Raw genomic sequence first — 22107 nt, 5'->3', positions numbered from 1 at the left:
CTGAATATTTCAAATTTGTCAACAGCAAGATAAACTGACATGCTCAAGCCTTTGAATGTTTCTTGATTTTGGACCAGTTCTCGGTTTCTAGTTCTTACCCATATTGGCCTAAAAGCCTAACAAGTTCCTCAGTATTTGGCATTTACGGTGTCTTTAATTACCCTATGACACACACTATCTCAATTTGTATTTCCCTCCAACCCAGTCTGGACCTCAAAAATATAGTGGTTATTAAGGACACAGTAAACTGAGAGTTAATCAAATATTAAAAGTGAAATTAGGGGCACCTGGGTGGCTCAGAGTGTTGAGCGTCCAACTCCTGATTTTGGCTCAGGTTATGATCTCATGATTTTTGAGTTTAAGCCCTGTGTTGGGCTCACGCTGCCAGTGCAGAGCCTGCTCAGAATTCTCTCTCCTCTCTCACTGCCCCTTCTCCCGCTCGCATGTGCACACACACACTATATCTCTTTCCGAATAAACTCAAAAAAAATGTTTTAATAATAAAAATGAAGTTAAAAAAAATTTCACTAATGGAGCACCTGGCTGGCTCAGTCAGTAGAGCATGCAACTCTTAATCTCAGGGTTGAGTTTGAGCCCCATGTTGGGGGTAGAGATTACTTAAAAATAAAAGCTTTAAGAAAATAAAAATAATAAATAAATAAATTTCACCAATGAAATATATATCCTTCCTTACCCTTTATAAAATAAAGGTTAAGTACAGTTATGTAAAACTGCTTTTATTAGAGCCAAAACTGAAGCTTATAGATTTCTAACCACAAAGTAAAGCCCTACAAGTTTCTAACCAAAAAGTCAAAGTCCTACTCATATTTACCCTATGGACAACACACATTCTTGGTGGGGTAAATCAAATGCTTGACCAATTGCTAACTGCATCAAATACAGCAAATATATAATATATTCATGACTATGAGACAAAGCCTTCTTAAGATATAATACCAAAAGCACAATCAACAGAAGAAAAAATAAATTGGACATCATCAAAATTACTTTTGTGCTTCAATAATACCATCAAGAAAGTGAAAAGACAATCCATAAAATGAGAGAAAATTTCTGCAAATCATATATCTGATAAGGGACTTGCAGCATTTACAATATATTCAGTAATAATAAAAAACAAATAACCTAATATTTTAAATGGGCAAAGTATCTGAAAAGAGACTTCTCGGGGCGCCTGGGTGGCGCAGTCGGTTAAGCGTCCGACTTCAGCCAGGTCACGATCTCACGGTCCGTGAGTTCGAGCCCCGCGTCAGGCTCTGGGCTGATGGCTCAGAGCCTGGAGCCTGTTTCCGATTCTGTGTCTCCCTCTCTCTCTGCCTCTCCCCCGTTCATGCTCTGTCTCTCTCTGTTCCAAAAATAAATAAACGTTGAAGAGACTTCTCTAAGATATATAAATGGCCAATAAGCACATGAAAAGATGTTCACCATTATTAGTCATTAGGAAAATGCAAATCAAAGCCATGAGATAACACTGCACATCCATTAGGGTAGCTATAATCTAAAAGAAGGCAAATAACACGTGGTGGTGAGGATAAGGAGAAATTCTAACCCTCATATACTGCTAAGAATATGAAATAGTACAGTCTTTTGAGAAAACAGATTTGGAATCTCCTTAAATCCCAAATACAGAATTACCATAACAACCAGCAATTCCATTCCTAGGTATAATGCCAAGAGAACCGAAAGCATTATGTCTACACAAAAACTTGTATGCTATTATTCATGACTATTATTCATAACATTATTCACTATTTTTCGTAATAACTTGAAAGTGATAACAACCCAAACATTTTACTTACTAGATTACTGACTAGATTAGTCAGATGGAAGAGACATACAGGGCAAGGTATGTGGGAAAAGGGTTAGAGCATCCACATCCACTGACCCACCAAGCTACCCAAATCTCTACACAATCACCAAATTGGAAGCTTTCTGAACCTCATCCTTTTGGCCTTTTATGGAGGCTTCCTTACCTAGGCATGGTTCACTAAATCACTGGCCACTGGCAACTGAGCCTACCTCCAACCTCTCTCTCTGAGGTTGAGAAGGTGAGACTGAAAATCCAACCATCTAATCACTTGGTTGGTTTCCCTGGCAACCAGCCCCTATCCCACAGCTTTCCAAAAGTCAGCTCCTTAACATACAGTGTGGTTCAAAGAGGTTTGTTTTCAATGTCAAGACACACATCACTCTAATCACTTAGGAAATTCCAAGAGTTTTAGGAGCTCTGTGCTAAAAACTGGACAAAGATCAAATATGTATTTCTTATTATAAATCACATTATCATGGGGTGGGTGTGGGGGAAGGGGGAAGCTCTGAATTGATATGGAATGATTTCTTGAATATATTGTTAGGTGGAAAAAGAACAAGGATCACACACAGAAATGGGAAACATCAAACTTTCCAACTTTTGCACAGCAAAGAACACAATTAAAAAAGAAAAGGCAACCTACAGAATGGGAGAAAATACCCACAAATCACATGCCTGATAAGGGGTTAGTATCCAGAAGAGGTAAAGAACTCCTACAACTCAACAACAACAAAAAATCAAATAATCCAATTAAAATTGGGGCAAAGGATTTGAATAGACATTTCTCCAAAGCTGATATACAAATTGCCAACAAGCATATGAAAAGATGCTCAACATCACTAACCATGAGAGAAATGCAAATTAAAACCACAATGAAATATCACCTCACACCTAACAGAATGGCTACTATCAAAGAAACAGAAAATAAGTGTTGATGGGGATGTGGAGAAATTGGAACCCTTTTGTACTATTAGCAGGAATATAAAAAATAAAATGGTATGATCGCTATGGAAAACGGGATGGAAGTTGCTCAAAAAATGAAAAATAGGGGCGCCAGGGTGGCTCAGTCAGTTAAGCATCTGACTTCAGCTCAGGTCATGATCTCACAGTTCATGGGTCTGAGCCCCGCGTTGGGCTCTGCAATGACAGCTCAGAGCCTGGAGCCTGTTTCCGATTCTGTGTCTATCTCTGCCCCTCTCCAGCTCATGCCCTCTCTGTCTCTCAAAAATAAATAAACGTTTAAAAAAAATTTTTTTAATGAAAAATAGACTACCATATGATCCAGCAATCCCACTTCTGGGTATATATTCATAAGAATTGAGGGGCGCCTGGGTGGCTCAGTCGGTTAAGCGGCCAACTTCGGCTCAGGTCATGATCTCACAGTCCGTGAGTTCGAGCCCCGCGTCGGGCTCTGTGCTGACAGCTCAGAGCCTGGAGCCTGCTTCAGATTCTGTGTCTCCTTCTCTCTCTGACCCTCCCTTGTTCATGCTCTATCTCTCTCTGTCTCAAAAATAAATAAACATTAAAAAAAATTTTTTTAATTAAAAAAAATAAATAAAATCTTTAAAGGGGTGCCTGGGTGACTCAGTCGGTTAAACATCCAACTTTAGCTCATGTCATGATCTCACAGTTCCTGAGTTCTAGCCCTGCATCTGGCTCTGTGCTGTCAGTGCAGAGCCTGCTTAGGATTCTCTCTCTTCCTCTCTCTCTCTCTGACCCTCCCCTGCTCATTCTCTCTTTCCCTCCCTCTCTCTCTCTCTCCCTCCAAATAAATAAATTTTAAAAATTTTAAAAATCTATAAAAAATAAAAATTAAAAAAATAATCAATGCCAAAGACTTAATGCTAATTGCCTCAGGCACAATAATGGTATCGTGTTTTTAGTACTGCCTTAGATGGAGTCAGGCTTGAAATAAAAATGCCTAAAGTGTAGAAGAATGACACTATTTTTAAAAGATGCATCCTGGGGCATCTGGATGGCTCAGTTAGTGAAGCATCCAACTCTTGATCTCAGCTCAGGTAATGATCTCATGGTTCATGAGTTCAAGTCCCATGTCAGGTTCTGCACTGACAGTGCTGAGCCTGCTTGGGATTCTCTCTCTCCCTCTCCCTCTACCCCTCCCTCTCTCTGCTCTGCAATCCCCCCCTCCCCATGCACATGCATGCTCTCTCTCTCTCTCTCTCTCTCTCTCTCTCAAAATAAATAAACTTTAAAAAAAAAAAAAGAGGCATCCTGAAGTGTTTAGGGGACAAATAGCATGGCATATGCAATTTAATTTCAATTGGTTGTTGAGAGGGGACGTAGATAGCTAAAGCAAAATGGTTAAGTGTTAGTAACAGGTAAATCTAAATGGAAGGTAATAGATATTCATTCTTTCAACTTTTCTGGATGTTTGCAATTTCTCATAACATAAAAAGATAAGAAAGTTACCAGAATATCCCACATCCAAAAAAGGAGAAATGGCTCTTAAAAGTATCTTCCTAAGTGGGACAGTGAATAGAGCAAGAGCCTATAACAAACTCAACCTCAAGCACAATTTTACATTTATCATCCCACCCAAGGACCTACTCAAAATGGGTAAGGCATAGTGCCAGGTACTAAAGTACACAAAGTAACAGAAGGCAGTCACACAGACCCTACGCTAACTGGAGAGAGGAATTATAAATAAATAAAAAGGAGAGCCTGGGTAGCTGTTTGGGGTTAAGTGTCACACTTCAGTTCAGGTCATGATTTCACGGTTCATGGGTTCGAGCCCCACGTCAGGCTCTGTGCTGACAGCTCAGAGCCTGCAGCCTGCTTTGGATTCTGTGTCTCTCTAGCTCTGTGCCCCTCCCCCACTCACACTCTGTCTCTGTCTCTCTCAAAAACAAATAAACATTTAAAAAGTTTTTAATAAATACATGAAAAGTTTCTGAAGACCTTATTAATGGGATGAGATTTAGCTGGATTTTGAGGAATGGATAGGTTATGAATAGTCTAGAGGAAGAAGACAGGCAAAAAGTTAAAGCCAAGGAGTAGAAATAAACCAGATCTGTGTGAAATGAATCCCAGTAGAATCATGAAAATAGTTTTTGTGGAAAATTCACTCACTTCTATAAAACAATTTTTAGAATGCCATGGTTTTATGAATACAAAAATGTAAGGCAATGAAGGATCTGCCTTCAAAGATCTCACAAAGTAGTGGAGAAGATACACAATCAAAATACATTAAACAGAGATATGTACCAAATGCTTTAATAACACAGGGAAAGGAACAGTTTACAAGAGAATGAGACTGTCAAGTCTTTAATAAAGATATCTGAGTTAATCTTTAAGAACTGAAAAGTGGAAGGGAGGCAAAATAGGTGAAGGGGAAAAGGTACAAACTTCGAGTTATAAAATAAGTCATGGGGATGTAATGTACAACATGGCGACTATATTTAATAATACTATAGTGCATATACGTAGATCCTAAAAGTTATCACAAGAAAAAAAATGTGTAACTTTCTATGGTGACAGATGTTAACTAGACTTATTGAAGTGGTCATTTTGCAATAGATATAAATACTAAATCATTATGTTGTACACCTGAAACTAATATTGTGTTACATGTCAATTATACCTTAAAAAAAATAATAAAAACACCCTACAAATGACTTAGCCAACTAAATTCAAGTAACAGAAAGAAAAATGCCAAAATTTATTGAATGCTTACTACATTATCATTTTCTTTCACCTTTGAGATAACTATTATAATAATTAACACTTTCATATGTAAGGAAACTGATGTTCAGAGTTTCATTATCTGACCCAATATTTAAAAAAAAAGCTAGTTAGGGGCGCCTGGGTGGCGCAGTCGGTTGAGCGTCTGACTTCAGCCAGGTCACGATCTCGCGGTCCGTGAGCTCGAGCCCTGCATCAGGCTCTGGGCTGATGGCTCAGAGCCTGGAGCCTGTTTCCGATTCTGTGTCTCCCTCTCTCTCTGCCCCTCCCCCGTTCATGCTCTGTCTCTCTCTGTCCCAAAAATAAATAAACGTTGAAAAAAAAATTTTTTTTAATAAATAAATAAATAATTAAAAAAAGCTAGTTAGTGGTAAGCCTGGCATTCAAACCTAGGTCTTTCTGATGCCTGAAGTCAAGCCCTTTCCAACACTACCCAGCTCTGAGAATTTATAAGCATTCAAATTATGAATATACGGTACAATACAAACATTATGAAGTCAGTCAATTTTCACGAGAAAATACTACATAAAACAATCAAGGACCAGAAATAGAGAAGTGTAATTTAGGGAATATTTTCCAACATACTTAAGAGCTTCCATGTCTAGGACTAATGTAAATCTTTCGCAATGGGGACACAAATGTTACCAGCCACAGTGTGTGTTCAAGGAGGAAAGTTTTTAAACTATGTCACTGTCAAAGACAAAAGATAAAATATCTTGAAGCATTAAAACTATGGTCAGGAGACCTACTTGTCACAACACATTACACAGCAACAGAGAAACTTTCACCATTCGACAAAAAAAAAAAAAAAAAAAGAGAAGAAAAGAAAAGAAAGAAAAAAAGAAAAGAAAAACAGATATAACCTCTCTTACAAGCAAAAATTTCAACACAAAATCTTGGAATGTTCTGGAATCTTAAAAGAACAAATCTGCAGTGTTTAAGCAAGTTGTAAGTTTATGGTATTTAAATATTCTTTGATAATAAAGATTTCTAATCTGCAGACTACAAATAATACCACTTTATCTAAAAACAGTACTAAGACCCCTAATTTTTTGCTAAGCAACTTCAAAAGGATTACATATATATTCATAGGTGAGACTTTAGTTTGGGTTTTTTTTTTTAATTTTTATTTTTTAATAAAAATCCCAACACTGGGTTTGAACTCACGACCCTGAGATCAGGAATCAGATGCTTAACCGACACACAAGCAACAGATTTGTTGTAGTTTTAAAGCTTTGCTATAACCTTACTTTCCTACTCTGAAATATGAAAGAGTTTGGAATTTGGCAATAAATAACAAGTTTTTCCCAAAGCAATGTGAAATATGGACTTACTACTTAGCAAAGAGAACTGAGAAAATACATTAAGTGGTTAGCAAAAGTATAATTAAAGCCTTAGATCAAGACAAATTTGTGATGGCAAAATCTGACCTTTAGTACTTTTCACCAAAGTATGTAAGTTAAGCCATCAACATCATAGATAAGAATTTATTTGTAACTACATCATGGTGATGTAAGGTCAACTTTCTATCAATATTCTCACCACGAGTACAAAAAGAGAAAACTTTTCCGTAAAGTTCAATGAAACAGGCTAAAGAGTAACTGCAAGCCTCTGCCAAAAAAAAAAAAAAAAAAAAAAAAAAAAAAAAAAAAATCGTTCCAGTTATTTTATCTTCCAAGCAAGGAGACCAATTAAAAACTGCAAAAGTATCTTATGGCGATTAAAGATGGGTGTCAAATGCAATTAAGATTAGGAAAAGAAAAAGCCACCATGAGAACAATTAACATGTTTCCTTTTAACTAACAGTCTCTAAAAGTTTTGTTTTAAATAGATCTACCATTGCATCACGTTCACAGGCAAAAATACTGCATACACTCTATCTCCAGAGTGTACTTAAAAGTCAACTCAGTGCTCCCAAAAGGTATTTCTTTTAACACCGGCTTTTTTTGTTCATATTCTAATGTCTTCCAAAGTTCCTAAACAGTTAAGATAATGTTATCTGTGCAGAAATTACTTAAAAACATTCTTGACAAGTTTTCTACAAATAACAAGTACTTTTCTGATCTGATTTAGACAGATCCAATTACGGAATTCCCTGTCGACCCACCTTCCTCTTACAACGGAAGGGTCACTAACCACAAGGGTTACAAGAGAGTATTAGTATTTCTTTAAAAGAAAAAAAAAAAGCTAAAATCCTAAATACGTAGTTGTCAGGAAGCAACTTAAAACCGGAGATAAAGAGGGAGTTACTGTAGGCACACTTGCAACTAGCATGATCGAAAGCAAGCAAAATAGGAATGTAACTATTCCAAAGGAGAAGGGTTTTTGCCCGTCAAGCTGTGGACCTATTACAAACACCAATTTCAAGACACGATAATATCGAGGCTAAACCTGCTGCTGTTTCACAGGCTTCCCATTAACTTCCCGCGACCCTTGAACCAAAAGCCGCACTCCATTCAACTCTCGGCTCAGCCCCTTCCACTCCCGCCCCAAATCTACGTTTAACCCGCTTCCCTTCTCCAAACTTCACGTCTTATCCGTGGCCTACCCTACCTACGTCTCCTCGTCGCCAGTCAGGGGCCTTACTTCCACCATGCCCTCCTTTTCTGGTCTACCTCAAGCCTCCAGCTCCCTCCCCTAAAAGTCGACCCAGCCTCAAAGGGCCCTCCCGACGACGATGCTCCCAGTTCTCCCAACCTGTCCCCAGGCGCCCCTCTAGGCCCCCAAAGCACGCAACGGCCGAGCTTGAAAATGGCGGAAAGTGCCATCGTCTGCAGCAAGCGAGCAGTCCCGTGCCGCCGCCGCACTCACCCTCCGGCGCTGAGCAAAGCTCCTAATGAATGGCGAGCGAAGAGTTCGTCTCCACCGCCGGGAAGGTCTCTCGCATCTAGCCTCTTCCCTCCTCCCCTCTCAATCCCTCTCCTCCAAAGGAGCAGCCGCCATCTTCCCCTACGAGCCACCGAGCGCACGCCCTGGCGTCACCACGCACCGTCGGACGTTACTACGTCACTCGCGCCTGGGGCGCCTAGCTCGGTCGGCCTCCATCTGCGCAGGTGCGTAGGTGAGGGGTGGGACCTGGCCGAATCCCCTTGCGGCTTGCCTGAGGGCTTCCTTTGTTCCCGCTGAGCGGAAGTCAGCGCTGCCAACGGAGGCGCGGCGAAGGTGTTAAGCGGTGCTGACTTTCTTCGCGCTGTGAGCTAAACTTAATGCCCTCAAGAACACCCAGTTTTTCAGGGTTTGAATAAGAAATTTGTCCGGGGGCGGAGTGGCAGTTCCAGCGTGGGGCCTAGAGTGAAACTGTGAGCAAGGCACTTGGCCATGCTAAGTCTATTTATCCGTGAAATTGGAGTTCCTGCCTGCTAGTATTTTGAGCATTTAAATGAAAACACTTAGCTTAGTCAAGCGTGCAGCTGGAGTTTATATCACCCCAGTGCAAGTCGGGCCTGTTAGTGTGACTCCCTTCCTGAGAGTCAGACCAAGTTATAAAAGCTGAACCATGTGGTACGACCACTTTGAAAAACATTTAACAGTGTCTGTTGGAGCTAAGTTTATACTCACTCGGTGTGCGACCCAGCAATTGGAATGAGGGCATACATCTAATAGAGGCTTGTACAGAAGTGTGCATAGCAGCTTTGATCAGAATAATCGATCCATCCAATGTCCATCAGTGCTGCTGCATGTAAATGAACCGTAGTGTGGTTATAGAGAGAACTACATGAAATAAGTACTGATAAACACAACTTGGATGAATGTCACAGATGCCGTTAAATCAGGGGCAAAAGAGGACAGGGATGATTCCATTTATATGAGGTTCACAATACAAATTCCAAACAAATCGTCTTCTAACTTTTGGGTAATAATACGACAATGTGAATAAAAATTTTTTTAAATATTGGGCAACTGGCTGGCTCAGTTGTTAAAGCAGACAATTCAATCTCAGGGTCGTGAGTTAGAGCCCCATACTGGACAGAGACATTATTTAAAAAAATAAAGGGGCGGGGCGCCTGGGTGGCGCAGTCGGTTACGCGTCCGACTTCAGCCAGGTCACGATCTCGCGGTCTGTGAGTTCGAGCCCCACGTCAGGCTCTGGGCTGATGGCTCAGAGCCTGGAGCCTGTTTCCGATTCTGTGTCTCCCTCTCTCTCTGCCCCTCCCCCGTTCATGCTCTCTCTCTGTCCCAAAAATAAATAAAAACGTTGGGAAAAAAAAAATTAAAAAAAAAATAAATAAAGGGGCATCTGGGTGGCTCAGTTAAGCATCCAACTCTTGATTTTGGCTCAGGTCATGATTTCATGGTTCATTAGTTCAAGCTCCACATCAGGCTCCATGCTGACAATGTGGATCTCTGGCTTGGGATTCTCTCTCTCTCCCTCTTTCTCTCTCCCCCTCCCTCCCTCCTTCAAAGTAAGTAAATAAATAAAAATAAATAAATATGGGGCACCTGGGTGGCTCAGTCAGTTAGGCATCCAGCTTCAGCTCAGGTCATGATCTCGCAGTTTGTGAGTTTGAGCCTCATATCAGGCTCTGTGCTGACAGCTCAGAGCCTGGAGCCTGCTTCAGATTCTGTGTCTGCCTCTCTCTCTGCCCCTCCTTTGCTCGCTCTCTCTCTCAAAAATAAATAAACATTTAAAAATTTTAATAAATAAATAACAAGGTTTCAAAATGAAAGACTTTTATAGGCAGATGGGATTGGGAACAAGGAAATTAGACAAAAAAGTGGATTAGTTATGGCAAAGTCACTTTGCTTTAGAGGATGGCAAAGGTCTATCAGGCAAATTACCTAACTAGTGCTGACAGATGATTCCTGAATGACTGCTTGAAGATCCCACTTCTGGGGGTGAACCGAAACTATACTTACATCTTGTTTTGGTGATGTGGGGCTAAATTTAAGTGACTCCATTTTATGGTGGTCTTGTTTTTTAACACTAGGATATATGAGGGTGTATATCCCCTTAGAGGATATGGTAGAGGTGGAAATAAGAGGAGCAGGGATGATGGCTGGTGTGAAGGAACTCATAATTCAGTCAATAAACCACTATTTAAGCCATAAACAGTACTGCCCTGCATTTCCTCTAACTTCCAAGCACAGAATGAACCAGATCTCAAAGAGTTCCTTGCAGTACAAGAGACAGACAATTCCCGTTCCATGTCGTTAGTGTAGGATAGGATAGCAGGAACACTGAAGGACAGTCCAGTCAGGATGGAATGCAGGATTCTCAGAAGCTGAAGTTGGATAATGGAGTCAGGAGAGTGACCTTAAGGCATCCACCCTTAAGTAGAATTCTAAAGGTAGAAAAGAAAAATGACAAGCAAGTGGTCCGTTCCTAGATATTACAGCTCCAAGTGGTAGGGAAGGCATTCAAGCATATTAAAGTATCCTGATCCTTGAAGAGTCTTAAGATGCGCTGCATTAGAGGATCAATCTAGTCATAAGTAAAAGCTATTCATACCTCTAATCTTGTGAGTCATGCCAGGAAAATGGTTTTGTTTTAATATTTTATTTTTAAGCAATTTCTACATCCAACATGTGGCTCAAACTTACAACCCTGAGATCAAGAGTCGTACATTCTACCAACTGAGCCAGCTAGGCGCCCCAGGAAATTTGTTGTTATTGTTTTTAAGTTTATTTATTTATTTATTTTGAGAGAGAGAGTGCAAGCAGAGTCACAGCAGAGAGACATAGAGAATCCCAAGCAGGCTCCACACCATCAGTGCAAAGCCCAATGCAGGGCTTGAACTCACAAACCATGAGATTATGACCTAAGCTGAAAGCTCAATGATGCTCAACCAACTGAGCCAGCCAGGTGCCCCATGTTTTTTAAATTGACTAGGAGATAACACCACAAGTATACAAACAGTCATATTCTATAGAATTCTATACAAGTGATCTATCTCCAAGAAAAGTTATTAAAGAATAGAGGCATCAAGGTGCATGGCTGGCTCAGTCCATAAAACAGGAGTCTTGGTCTTGGGATGGTGAATTCAAGCCCCACATGGGTCATAAAACTTACTTAAAAAAAAATAGAGGCATGGAACTGTTACAGATTGATTTATCAATTAGAGACTTAAGAAAAAAATTCAGCTGAGCAAAATTGAAGATCTAATTGGCTTTGTTAAGCTGCTTATGAATCCTGCAGCATCCCATCCAGCAAATACAAAAGAACTTCAAGGAGCTATACAAAAGGAAGGGTTTTATAGACAGAAATGGGGTAGGATAGTTAGCAAAAGAAAAGAAAGGATTGTTTCAGATAAGATCACCTTCCCTTGGTGGAGTGAGAAATCTTATCAGGTGAAATATCTCAACTTCCTTTGGGGGATGGAGAGGGCCCCTGTCACAGTGTTGGGAAGGAAAAATTTTCCATACCCTTCAAGATTCTTCTAGCTAGTCTAAGAATAAAATTGACATGAAACAGATTAAGAGGAGGAAAAAGCCGATTTAATTACATGTGCAAGAAGGCCCAATAACAAAATTCAGACCAAACAAATGAGTAGGGCAGGCAGTTTTTGTAGTTTTTACACCAAGAGACAATAAATCTTTGAGGAATTGACAGGACAAAGAAAATTCATGTTCGTGAGCTTCAATTAGTAAGGAATTTTATTTTTATTTAAATTTTAGCTAGTTAACTTACAGTGTAATACTGGTTTCAAGGCATAGAATTCAGTGATTCATCACTTACATACAACACCCAGTGCTCATTACAAGTGCCCTTCTTAGTACCCATCACCCATTTAGCCCATCCCCCATCCCCCTCCCTCCATTCACCCTCAGTTTGTTCTCTGTCGTTAAGATTCTTTTGTGGAGGTGCCTGGGTGGCTCAGCTGGTTAAGTGCAGACTTTGGCTCAGGTCATGATCTCAAGGTTTGTAAGTTCAAGCCCCAGGTTGGGCTCTGTGCTGACAGCTCAGAGCCTGGAGCCTGCTTTGGATTCTGTGTCTCCCTCTCCCTCTGCCCTTCCTCCACTTTCTCTCTCTCAAAAATAAATTAAAAAATTTTTTTAAAATATTCTTTTGTGGTTTGTTTCCCTCTCCTTTCTTTCCCCCTTCCCATATGTTCATCTGTTTTTTAAATTCCACATAAGAATGAAATCACATGGTATTAATAAGGAATTTTAAACTGAATTTGTGTTGGGGCAGTAAATTAGTATAAAGTAGCATCATTATTTATATACCCTTCTCAGGTCTAAATTCCCTATCTCTGGTAATAAGTATATTATCATTACCTCCTGGTGTAGAAAGGATGCAATTCACGAGGGACATTTCTATCCTGTTTTCTGGAGACAAAGGGGCATCAGGCATCTTTTTCAGCATTGGCTGTTTTTTTTTTTTAATTTTTTTTTCAACGTTTATTTATTTTTGGGACAGAGAGAGACAGAGCATGAACAGGGGAGGGGGAGAGAGAGAGGGAGACACAGAATCGTAAACAGGCTCCAGGCTCCGAGCCATCAGCCCAGAGCCTGACGCGGGGCTCGAACTCACGGACCGCGAGATCGTGACCTGGCTGAAGTCGGACGCTTAACCGACTGCGCCACCCAGGTGCCCCCAGCATTGGCTGTTTCTTAAGTAACTTTTACTTAAAATAATCAGTATGCCATGGAGCACCTGGGTGTCTCAGTCAGTAGGCTTCCAACTCTTAATCTCATCTCAGGTTATGAACTCAAAATTTGTGAGTTTGAGCCCCACGTTGGGCTCCTACACTGCCAGCTTGGGGCCTGCTTGGGATTCTCTCTCTGCCCCTCCCCTGCTCTCTCTTGAAAGCACTTTCTCCCTCTCCCTCTCTCTCAAAATAAATAAATAAATGTAAAAATAAAATAATCAGTATGCCAAAGTAGCACATTTTGGGTTGGCTTAACCTTGGCCCATACGACAGATTACCTCACTGGTGCTGGCCAGAAAATCCCTGACTGACCAGGTAAGATTGCATTTCTGGAGGAAGTTGAAACAGCAATTACATTAAGTATTAAACCTCAGTTTGGCAACGTGACCTATTATGAATAAGTGACTCCGTTTTGGACCTGTGATTTTTCTTTTTAACAAAAGACATGCTAGCTAAATGCAATGTGTGGCCCTTATTTGTATCCTGAACTGAACAAATGGACTTTAAAAAAAAAAAAAGAAAAAGTAAAAAAATTTTTGAAAAACTGGATATATTTGGACATGGATTGGGTAGATACTAGATGGCATTAAAGAACTATTCAATTTTTTACATGTAACAATGATATTTAAATCTTAAAAATCTTTTCATATTAGTTACATTCTGAATTATTTGTGTGTTAAATGATATATAAAATGATGTAATAGGGGTGTCTGGGTGGCTCAGTCAGTTAAGTGTCTGATACTTGATTTCAGCTCAGGTCATGATCTCATGGTTAGTGGGATTGAGACCCACATCTGGCTCTGTGCTGACCTCTCTTTCTCTCTCTCTGCCCCTTCCCTGTTGACACTCATGTGCATGCATGCACACACACTCACTCTCTCTCTCAAAGAAAGAAACTTTAAAAAAAAGTTTAAAATATTCCAGTCAAGGACATCAGCAGGTATGGTTAAGTAAGGACATCCAAAAGGGCACTCCTCCATAAAAGGAATAAACACATTGGCAAAAATTTCTCAAAATCAACCTGAATTTTCAGTTTTTCAGAATTTGGGAAATTAAGGGTTCGCAACGATCGAAGGAATGTTCTTTTTTTTTTTTTTTTTTTTAATAGCTGAATATCCTTAAGGGGGAAAGGAAGGAAAGAGGGAGTTAGATGACACAAGTTGGCTAGGTGATAGGCGAGAGTTCATTATACGCTATTCTGTTTTTGTGTGTATTTGAAATTTTTTTTAAATAAAAGGTTGAAGAATTGCCTCGTTGATTTGGGGGGATTAATACATGCAAATGGCACAAACTTAAAGGTACAAAAAGGGAAAACAGTGAAAAGAGGATCACTCTCTCACCCTCACACACTCTCTCACCTCACGCCACACTTACCAAAGAGAGTACCTTTCCAAAGACACATATGTGAAAATACTGTACACAAGATTTTTTTTTCTACATAAATAGGATACTATACAAACTTACCTTGCTTCTGTTGTGACAATATATCTTGACTCTTTTAATTTCTCAGTTCACACACAGATATGTCCTTCAACTTTTAACAGCTTCATGGTTTTCTGTCATATGGTTGAACAATATTTATTTAAGTAATATCTATACCCAATGTGGGGCTCAAACTCACAACCCCAAGACCAAGAGTCACATGTTCTTCCAAATAAGCCAGCCAGGCACCTCTGAACAATCATGTAATGAGTGCTCTATTGATAGCACTTAGGTAACTTTATATATATATATATATATATATATATATATATATATATATATTACATATAATATTATATATATTATATATATATATATATACATATATTTTTTATATATATTATATTTTTATATATTATGTATTATTATATTTTTTGTTTATTTATTTAAGTAATCTCCACCACCACCACCACCCCCACCCCAGTGTGGGGGCTCAAACTCAACTCTTGAGTTTCTCCCTGACTTACAAAGCACCAGCCATTTCAGCTTGTTTTCTCTGCATCAGTACCCCTACCCCCATTCATGCCTTCACTCTTAGCATTCTCTCTCCTGATCTGGAACTCTTCCTGCCGCCCCCCTCTCACCGATTTTTCTATCTTTGGCAGATCAAATAGCATCTTCTCAAAAAGGCCACCCCCAAGCACTATATCTAATGTAGCATTTGTTCCCAGGCTAATCTACATAGTTGGGGTTTTTTTTCTTGTCTGTCTCTCCCCACTAACATGAAGGCTCCAGCAGAGCTGGAACCTTCCTATCTTGGTCTCCTTCTTTAATCCCAGCCTGATATGGTGGGCACATAATAAAACGTGTTAAATGAAAGACCCGATGTAAAGATTGTAAAAGCATTAGAGAGCATAAAAGCGTTAAGTGCGTTAGAGTGTTTTAAAAATTCCCCAAGTGTTGTGTGAAGTTTCAGTAAGATATAGAAAATACTTAACAGTGCCTAGCCACAAACACCTGGGCTCACAGGCAGGCTGCCCTTGATCCTTCTCTATTTTTTATTTTTTTTTAATTTACATCCAAATTAGCATATAGTGCAACAATGATTTCAGGAGTAGATTCCTTAGTGCCCCTTCCCCATTTATCCCATCCCTCCTCCCACAACCCTTCCTGTAACCCTCAGTTTGTTCTCCATATTTATGAGTGTCTTCTGTTTTGTCCTCCTCCTTGTTTTTATATTATTTTTGTTTCGCTTCCCTTATGTTCATCAAAGTCCTCATATGAGTGAAGTCATATGATTTTTGTCTTTCTCTGATTTCACTTCGCATAATACCCTCCAGTTCCATCCATGTAGTTGCAAATGGCAAGATTTCATTCTTTTTGATTGCAGAGTAATACTCCATTGTATATATATACATATATATATATATATATATATATATATATATATATATATGTCATCCATCGATGGACATTTGGGCTCTTTCCAAACTTTGGCTACTGTTGATAGTGCTGCTATAAACATGGGGGTGCATGTGTCCCTTCGAAACAGCACACGTGTATCCCATGGATAAATGCCTAGTAGTGCAATTGCTGGGTCATAGGGTAGTCTATTTTTACTTTTTTTTTTTAATGTTTTTATTTATTTTTGAGACGCAGAGAGACAGAGCATGACTAGGGGAGGGGCAGAGAGAGAGAGGGAGACACAGAATCTGAAACAGGCTCCAGGCTCCGAGCCGTCAGTACAGAGCCCGACGCGGGGCTGGAACTCAACGGATTGTGAGATCATGACCTGAGCCGAAGTCGGACGCTTAACTGACTGAGCCACCCAGGCACCCCTCTATTTTTAGTTTTTTGAGGAACCTCCATACTGTTTCCCAGAGTGGCTGCACCAGCTTGCATTCCCAGATCCTTTCTCTATTTTGAATGCAAATAAATCTGGGAGTTACAAGACCTGCGTGTGTACGTGTATGAGAGAGACAGAAAGAGGAGATTCAGCTGAGTAGTACCCCAGGGCTATACCAATTACTAAAATATCAAAATACTTTCATAAGTAACCTCTGACCACTCCCCATCTCCCCAGGACCTTACCCTGATCTGGCATTAGAGGCTTAATGTCTGACAGCACTAAGGTCAATGGCCCCTAAGTTGTTAAACATTTTGAAAACCACCCCTGCTCGTTGAAAATTAGAAACTGGCAGAAGCCAAGTTTCTGAAAAGGTGAGTTCTGATCAGATCCTAGTTAGAATCCCAGAGCTACCTCTGTGCAATCTTACATAGAGAAGCAAGCTATGATTATGATTTAAACCAGCCCATTTTTACCCACCAAGAACAGGACATACAGCTAACGGTTTTGTTTTTCCACTTTAAAGAGGCATATACAACTGGCAGCCTCTTCATCCGATCCTGAAATGCAAACAGAGATGTCGAAAGCTGTGATACCAGATGCAGAGCTGTGGTTCACCCAGCTGTGAGTTTGCAGTCCACGGGAAGTTGGTGACTAGGAGGGACAACAGCAGGCTGGCACCATAAAAGGAGGCACTGAAACTGCTGAAGCCTTCTCAGGGGCCCTGATGAGGCAAGGCAGGAACTGGAATCGGGCCCCCTCACCCCTAACCACAGAATCCAGTGTTCTGCTGCTAGGTCTGCAGAAGAGCTGAGCCAACCAACCCCTGAGTAATAGAGCTCAGGAGGGGACAGTCACCTAAAATGGAAGCTCGCTGGCAGAACAGGAACAAACCAGTCTGCACTAAGATAGATGCCAACGCTGACCTTTCACCGACTTTGTCCGCCATTACAATACTAAAAATCATGCCCAGGAGTGGAGATTTCACAGGCTAATTAGACGTGCGAGGCAAGAAGCAGCATGACCTTTAAGTGGAAAAAACAAACAATCCTTGCTCCTACATGTTTAGACATTACCCTTTTCCCACCTAAGTCTCTATCAGGCTCTCTGGGAGACTTCTCCTCTGGGAGCCAGCCTGAAGACTCTCCTTTGTGTTGTCTCTCCTGTGCTGGAGCACAAGCCCCAGTAAAGGCTTGTCTGGAACTCTCCTTTGGACTCTTGTCAATTTGTGCTGTTCAGAGAGCCCAAGCCAGTTTGGTATCACGGCAGGTAGCTGAGGCCTTTGCTCCTGTCTATCCAAGTGAGTGCAGGCTTAGCAGGGGTCAGCAGGCATGAGATCCAGAGCTCCCACATCCATAAGGGGAAGGGGGGCTGAACAGTTGGCACTTCCTGTCTACTCTGAAGTAAACTGACCTGGATAAGAAGGCAAGTTCAGTTCTCAAACATCCCTTTTGGAAGTACAAATGTTTACCTCTTTTGTGTGTTTACTCAAGTATCTAGTTTTAACTTTAAGTCAAATAAAAAAAAAAAAAACACCTTTTTTTAAAGTAGGCTCCATGCCCAACATGGAGCTCCAACTCACAACCTGGAGATCAAGAGTCACATGCTATTCCCACTGAGCTAGCCAGGTGTCCCAAAATAAAAAAATTTTTTAAAGGTGTGTGTGTATACATATATTTTTAAAAAATATGTTTTGTGTATATGTATATACAAACACACATATATATATTCTAGCCTTATTGAGGTAACTGACATATAACATTGTATTAATCATTATATATATATAGTAAGATGATCACCACAATAAATTTACTTAACATCCATGACCTCACAGTTACAATTTTTTTTCCAGTGGTGACAACTTTTAAGATCCACTCTTAGCAACTTTCAAACATACAATACAGTATTATTAACTATAGTCACCATGCTGGGTATTATGTCCCCAGGACTTATTTATCTTATAACTGGAAATCTGTACCTTTTGACCACCTTCACTCATTTCACACACACACACACACACACACACACACACACACCAACTTTTGACAAACCAATCTGTTCTGTTTCTTTGAGTTTGCGTTTTTTAGATTCCACATATAAGTGAGATTATAGGATATTTGTCTTCCTCTGACGTTTCACATAGCATAATGTCCTTAAATGTCCATCAAATACAAAATACAAAATACTTGGGTTGTAAGCCATTTAGTTCCTGAAAAAAGTTCACCTGTTTAGTAGGTGAGAAATATTTCATTAACAACTGATCACAACATACCACACCATTTCTCTATCGGAATAAGAAATCAGTTGGGGGGCGCCTGGATGGCGCAGTCGGTTAAGCGTCCGACTTCAGCCAGGTCACGATCTCGCGGTCCATGAGTTCGAGCCCCGCGTCGGGCTCTGGGCTGATGGCTCAGAGCCTGGAGCCTGTTTCCGATTCTGTGTCTCCCTCTCTCTCTGCCCCTCCCCCATTCATGCTCTGCCTCTCTCTGTCGCAAAAAAAAATAAATAAATAAACGTTGAAAAAAAATTAAAAAAAAAAAAAGAAATCAGTTGGGGTGCCTGGGTGGCTCAGTTGGTTGAGCATCCGACTTTGGTTCAGGTCATGATCTCATGAGACCTGCATTGGGCTCACTGCTGTCACCGCAGAGCCTGCTTCGGATCCCCTGTCCGCCTCTCTTTCTGCCCCTCCCTTGCTCACACTCTCTCTCAAAAAACAAGTAAAACATAAAAACAACGACACCAAAAACACCTCAGAAGGATAGAGGAAAATTATTTTATTTATGTCTTAAAAAAATTTTTTTAATGTTTATTTATTTCTGAGACAGAGACTGAGCACGAGCAGAGGAGGAGCAGAGAGAGGAGACACAGAATCCAAAGAAGGCTCCAGGCTCTAAGCTGTCGGCACAGAGCCTACGGGGAAATTATTTTTAAAAAAAGAAAAGAGGGGCACCTGGGTGGCTCAGTCAGTTAAGCATCTGACTTCGGCTCAGGTCATGATCTCACACAGTTCATGGGTTTGAGCCCCACATTGGGCTCTGTGCTGAGAGCTCAGCCTGGAGCCTGCTTCAGATTCTGTATCTCCCTTTCTCTGCCCCTCCTCTGCTCATGATCTGTCTCTGTCAAAAATAAACGTTAAAAATATTTTTATATTTATGAGAGAGAGAGAGAGAGAGCGAAAGCGCTCCAGTGGGGGGAGGGGCAGAGAGGGAGACACAGAATTCGAAGCAGGTTCCAGGCTCTGAGCTGTCAGAGCCCGTCACAGTGCTCAAACCCATGAACCACAAGATCATGACCTGAGCTGAAGTCGGACGCTTAACTGACTGAGCCACCAAGGCACCCCCCCCCCAGAGTTTTTTTAATAATAAAAGAAAAAGAAATCAGCTCTTGACAGAGCTTTTTCTGTATTCCAGATATTTGATATACAATTTCAAGAAATAGAATCACTAGGTCAGAGCATGAACATTTTTATGGTACTTGATCTATATTGGTGGGCTTTTGTCTATACTACCTGCCGTGAACCACCTCCACCTCCCTCCCCCACTCCAATCATATGGTTCCTTGGGGAATATCTGTAGTTAATGAACTTAGTGACACTTGTCTTCACATGACCAAATCTACTAGCCTACAGCCTACATGCATGCTTTGTATGTCCACATTCTCCACGTTCTTTCCTATGAAAACAGATAAACCATCTCTGTTCTTATCGTACCTCTCCTCTACTTAGGCACTAGACCCAATTTCTTCTTTCCTCTATGTGGGCTTTGCTCTTGCAGTTGCCTTCCATCCCAAGTAGTAAATTTGTCAGCCCCTGGGTCATTCCTATCAACAGATAAACATGCACAAAGCATCTTCCGTCTCCGATCCTCTCTTGACTCCCCATTTCCCCTGCCAGTTCTCTCTCCAAAGCTGTTCCCTTCACACAACCCTTCCCCACATAGCTACACACTGACCTCAGGCCCACTATCTTTTTGTTTCTTCTAAGCTCATTCCCACCTGAGGATCATTGCACTTTGTATTCATTCTGCCCTGCAGGTTCTGTCTCCAGACTTCTGTCCTCCTAGGAGGAGCCTCTGACCGACCAACCTCAAGTAGGCCCCCAAGAAGTCACTCCATTGTTACCTGTGTTCTTCATGCATTTATCACTGCTGGTAGTCACTCAGTATCTCTTCTTACTACACTGCAAGCTTCCCGAAAGAAAAGATCTTGTTGGCCTTATCATCCCTGTATCCTTGGATACTGGGACAATGTCTGAGAGAGGTAACAGGTGTTCAGCACACACTTTCCAACTAATGAAAGCCATGTGGGATGTAGCTGAGACGCAGGTGGAAAAAATAAGCAACTGAGTCTGCAAGGAGTTTTAAAGTCTTCGGAGAAAGGCTGAGCGGAGTCCTGCCAGGCTAGAAATCAACTGTCAAGTGGAGAGGAAGGGGATGGACATTCTAAACAGAGGGAGCAGCATGCTATGCTCAAGACAGGCAACCTGGTTGGTTCCTGGACCCTTGAGAAGTTCATTGTGGCTGAACTGCAGGACAGGTAGGGTGTGAAGTCATCTCACTTTGTACATGTTCACACGCATGTGATCTTGAGCATCACAGCATGCTAAACTCCTAAAGACACAAAATCCTAGAAATACTTTAATTGAACATGCCTGCCATGACCACCCAAGAAAGAAAGAGAGAAAGAAAAAGAGAGAGAGAGAGAGAGAGAAAAACAAAGAAAGAACGAACGAACGAACAATGTACAATTGAGCTTCCAGTTTCAAGTTCAAACTGATGCTGCAGCAACTTTGGTTCAGGTCAGTGAGGTGGTATCAGGCCTGACTGGCTAGCAGCTTCCTTCAGTTTACTCTCCAGGTTAGCTCTCAGAGCTGGGAAATTAGCACAGAGACCCCCTGCATCAAGCCAGGAATTTGAAGGGCTGTCCTCTCAGTGAAAGGTGGGCTCTGGCCCTGGGTTTAAAAAAGTCTCCCTGAGAAATCAAAACCTGGCACATGTGCCACATGTGGATTTGTATTCAAATTGACACTGCCCATATGGTGTAGGAATGCCTCAGCTGAGAAATGATTGTCAGAAATGTGCCCAGGCCATTGATGCTACAGGCCTGGAGACATGCACACAAACAGTCCTACAGTGCAGGCATGTTTCCACAATTAAAGATCAAATTAATACAAAACAAATGAATATACACCAAGAACTTGAGATAACCAAAGAGTCTGAAAAAAATATATATTTAAAATATATTCAAAAGAAACGATAGAAACCATGATGCAAAAATAAGACACTATTAAAAAAACAGGCTGATTTGGAAGACACCAAATTAAAAATCATGAAGTAGAAAACTGTAATTATTGAAATAAGCAATTTGGGTTAGCGCTGAGGAGTGTGGGAATGGTGGAGAGTGATGGGAAGTGACTTAATGGATACAAGGCTTCTATGTGGAGTGATGAAATGTTCTAAACTTAAAGATTGTTTTGATGGTTGTACAACACTGTAAATATACTAAAGATTTTTAATCTGTACATATTGAATGAGTGAACTTTATGGTACACAAGTTTATTTCAATAAAGTTGTTTAAAAAACCTCAATGGACACATTAAAGAGCAAATTAGGCATACCTAGAGAGAATTAGTGATTGAAAAAATAGATTTGTAGAAATCATTCAAAATATAGCATCAAGGTATAAATAAATGAGAAATGTAAAAGAGAAGTCAAGATACA

General features: G+C 40.6%; 1 protein-coding gene across 1 annotated transcript in view; it reads right to left on the bottom strand.

Annotated features, from left to right (window-relative positions):
• The window catches only part of WDR33 (WD repeat domain 33), a 109700-nt gene extending 101226 nt beyond the window's left edge, over positions 1 to 8474 (bottom strand). The window contains 1 exon segment of the mRNA XM_003990676.5: positions 8342 to 8474. The gene's annotated coding sequence lies outside the window, so the exon portion shown is untranslated.
• Positions 8475 to 22107: the final 13633 nt, after the last annotated feature.

This window comes from Felis catus, chromosome C1 (assembly GCF_018350175.1).
Source record: "Felis catus isolate Fca126 chromosome C1, F.catus_Fca126_mat1.0, whole genome shotgun sequence".
Taxonomy (NCBI): domain Eukaryota; kingdom Metazoa; phylum Chordata; class Mammalia; order Carnivora; family Felidae; genus Felis; species Felis catus.
This window is presented reverse-complemented; position numbering and strand designations above follow the sequence as displayed.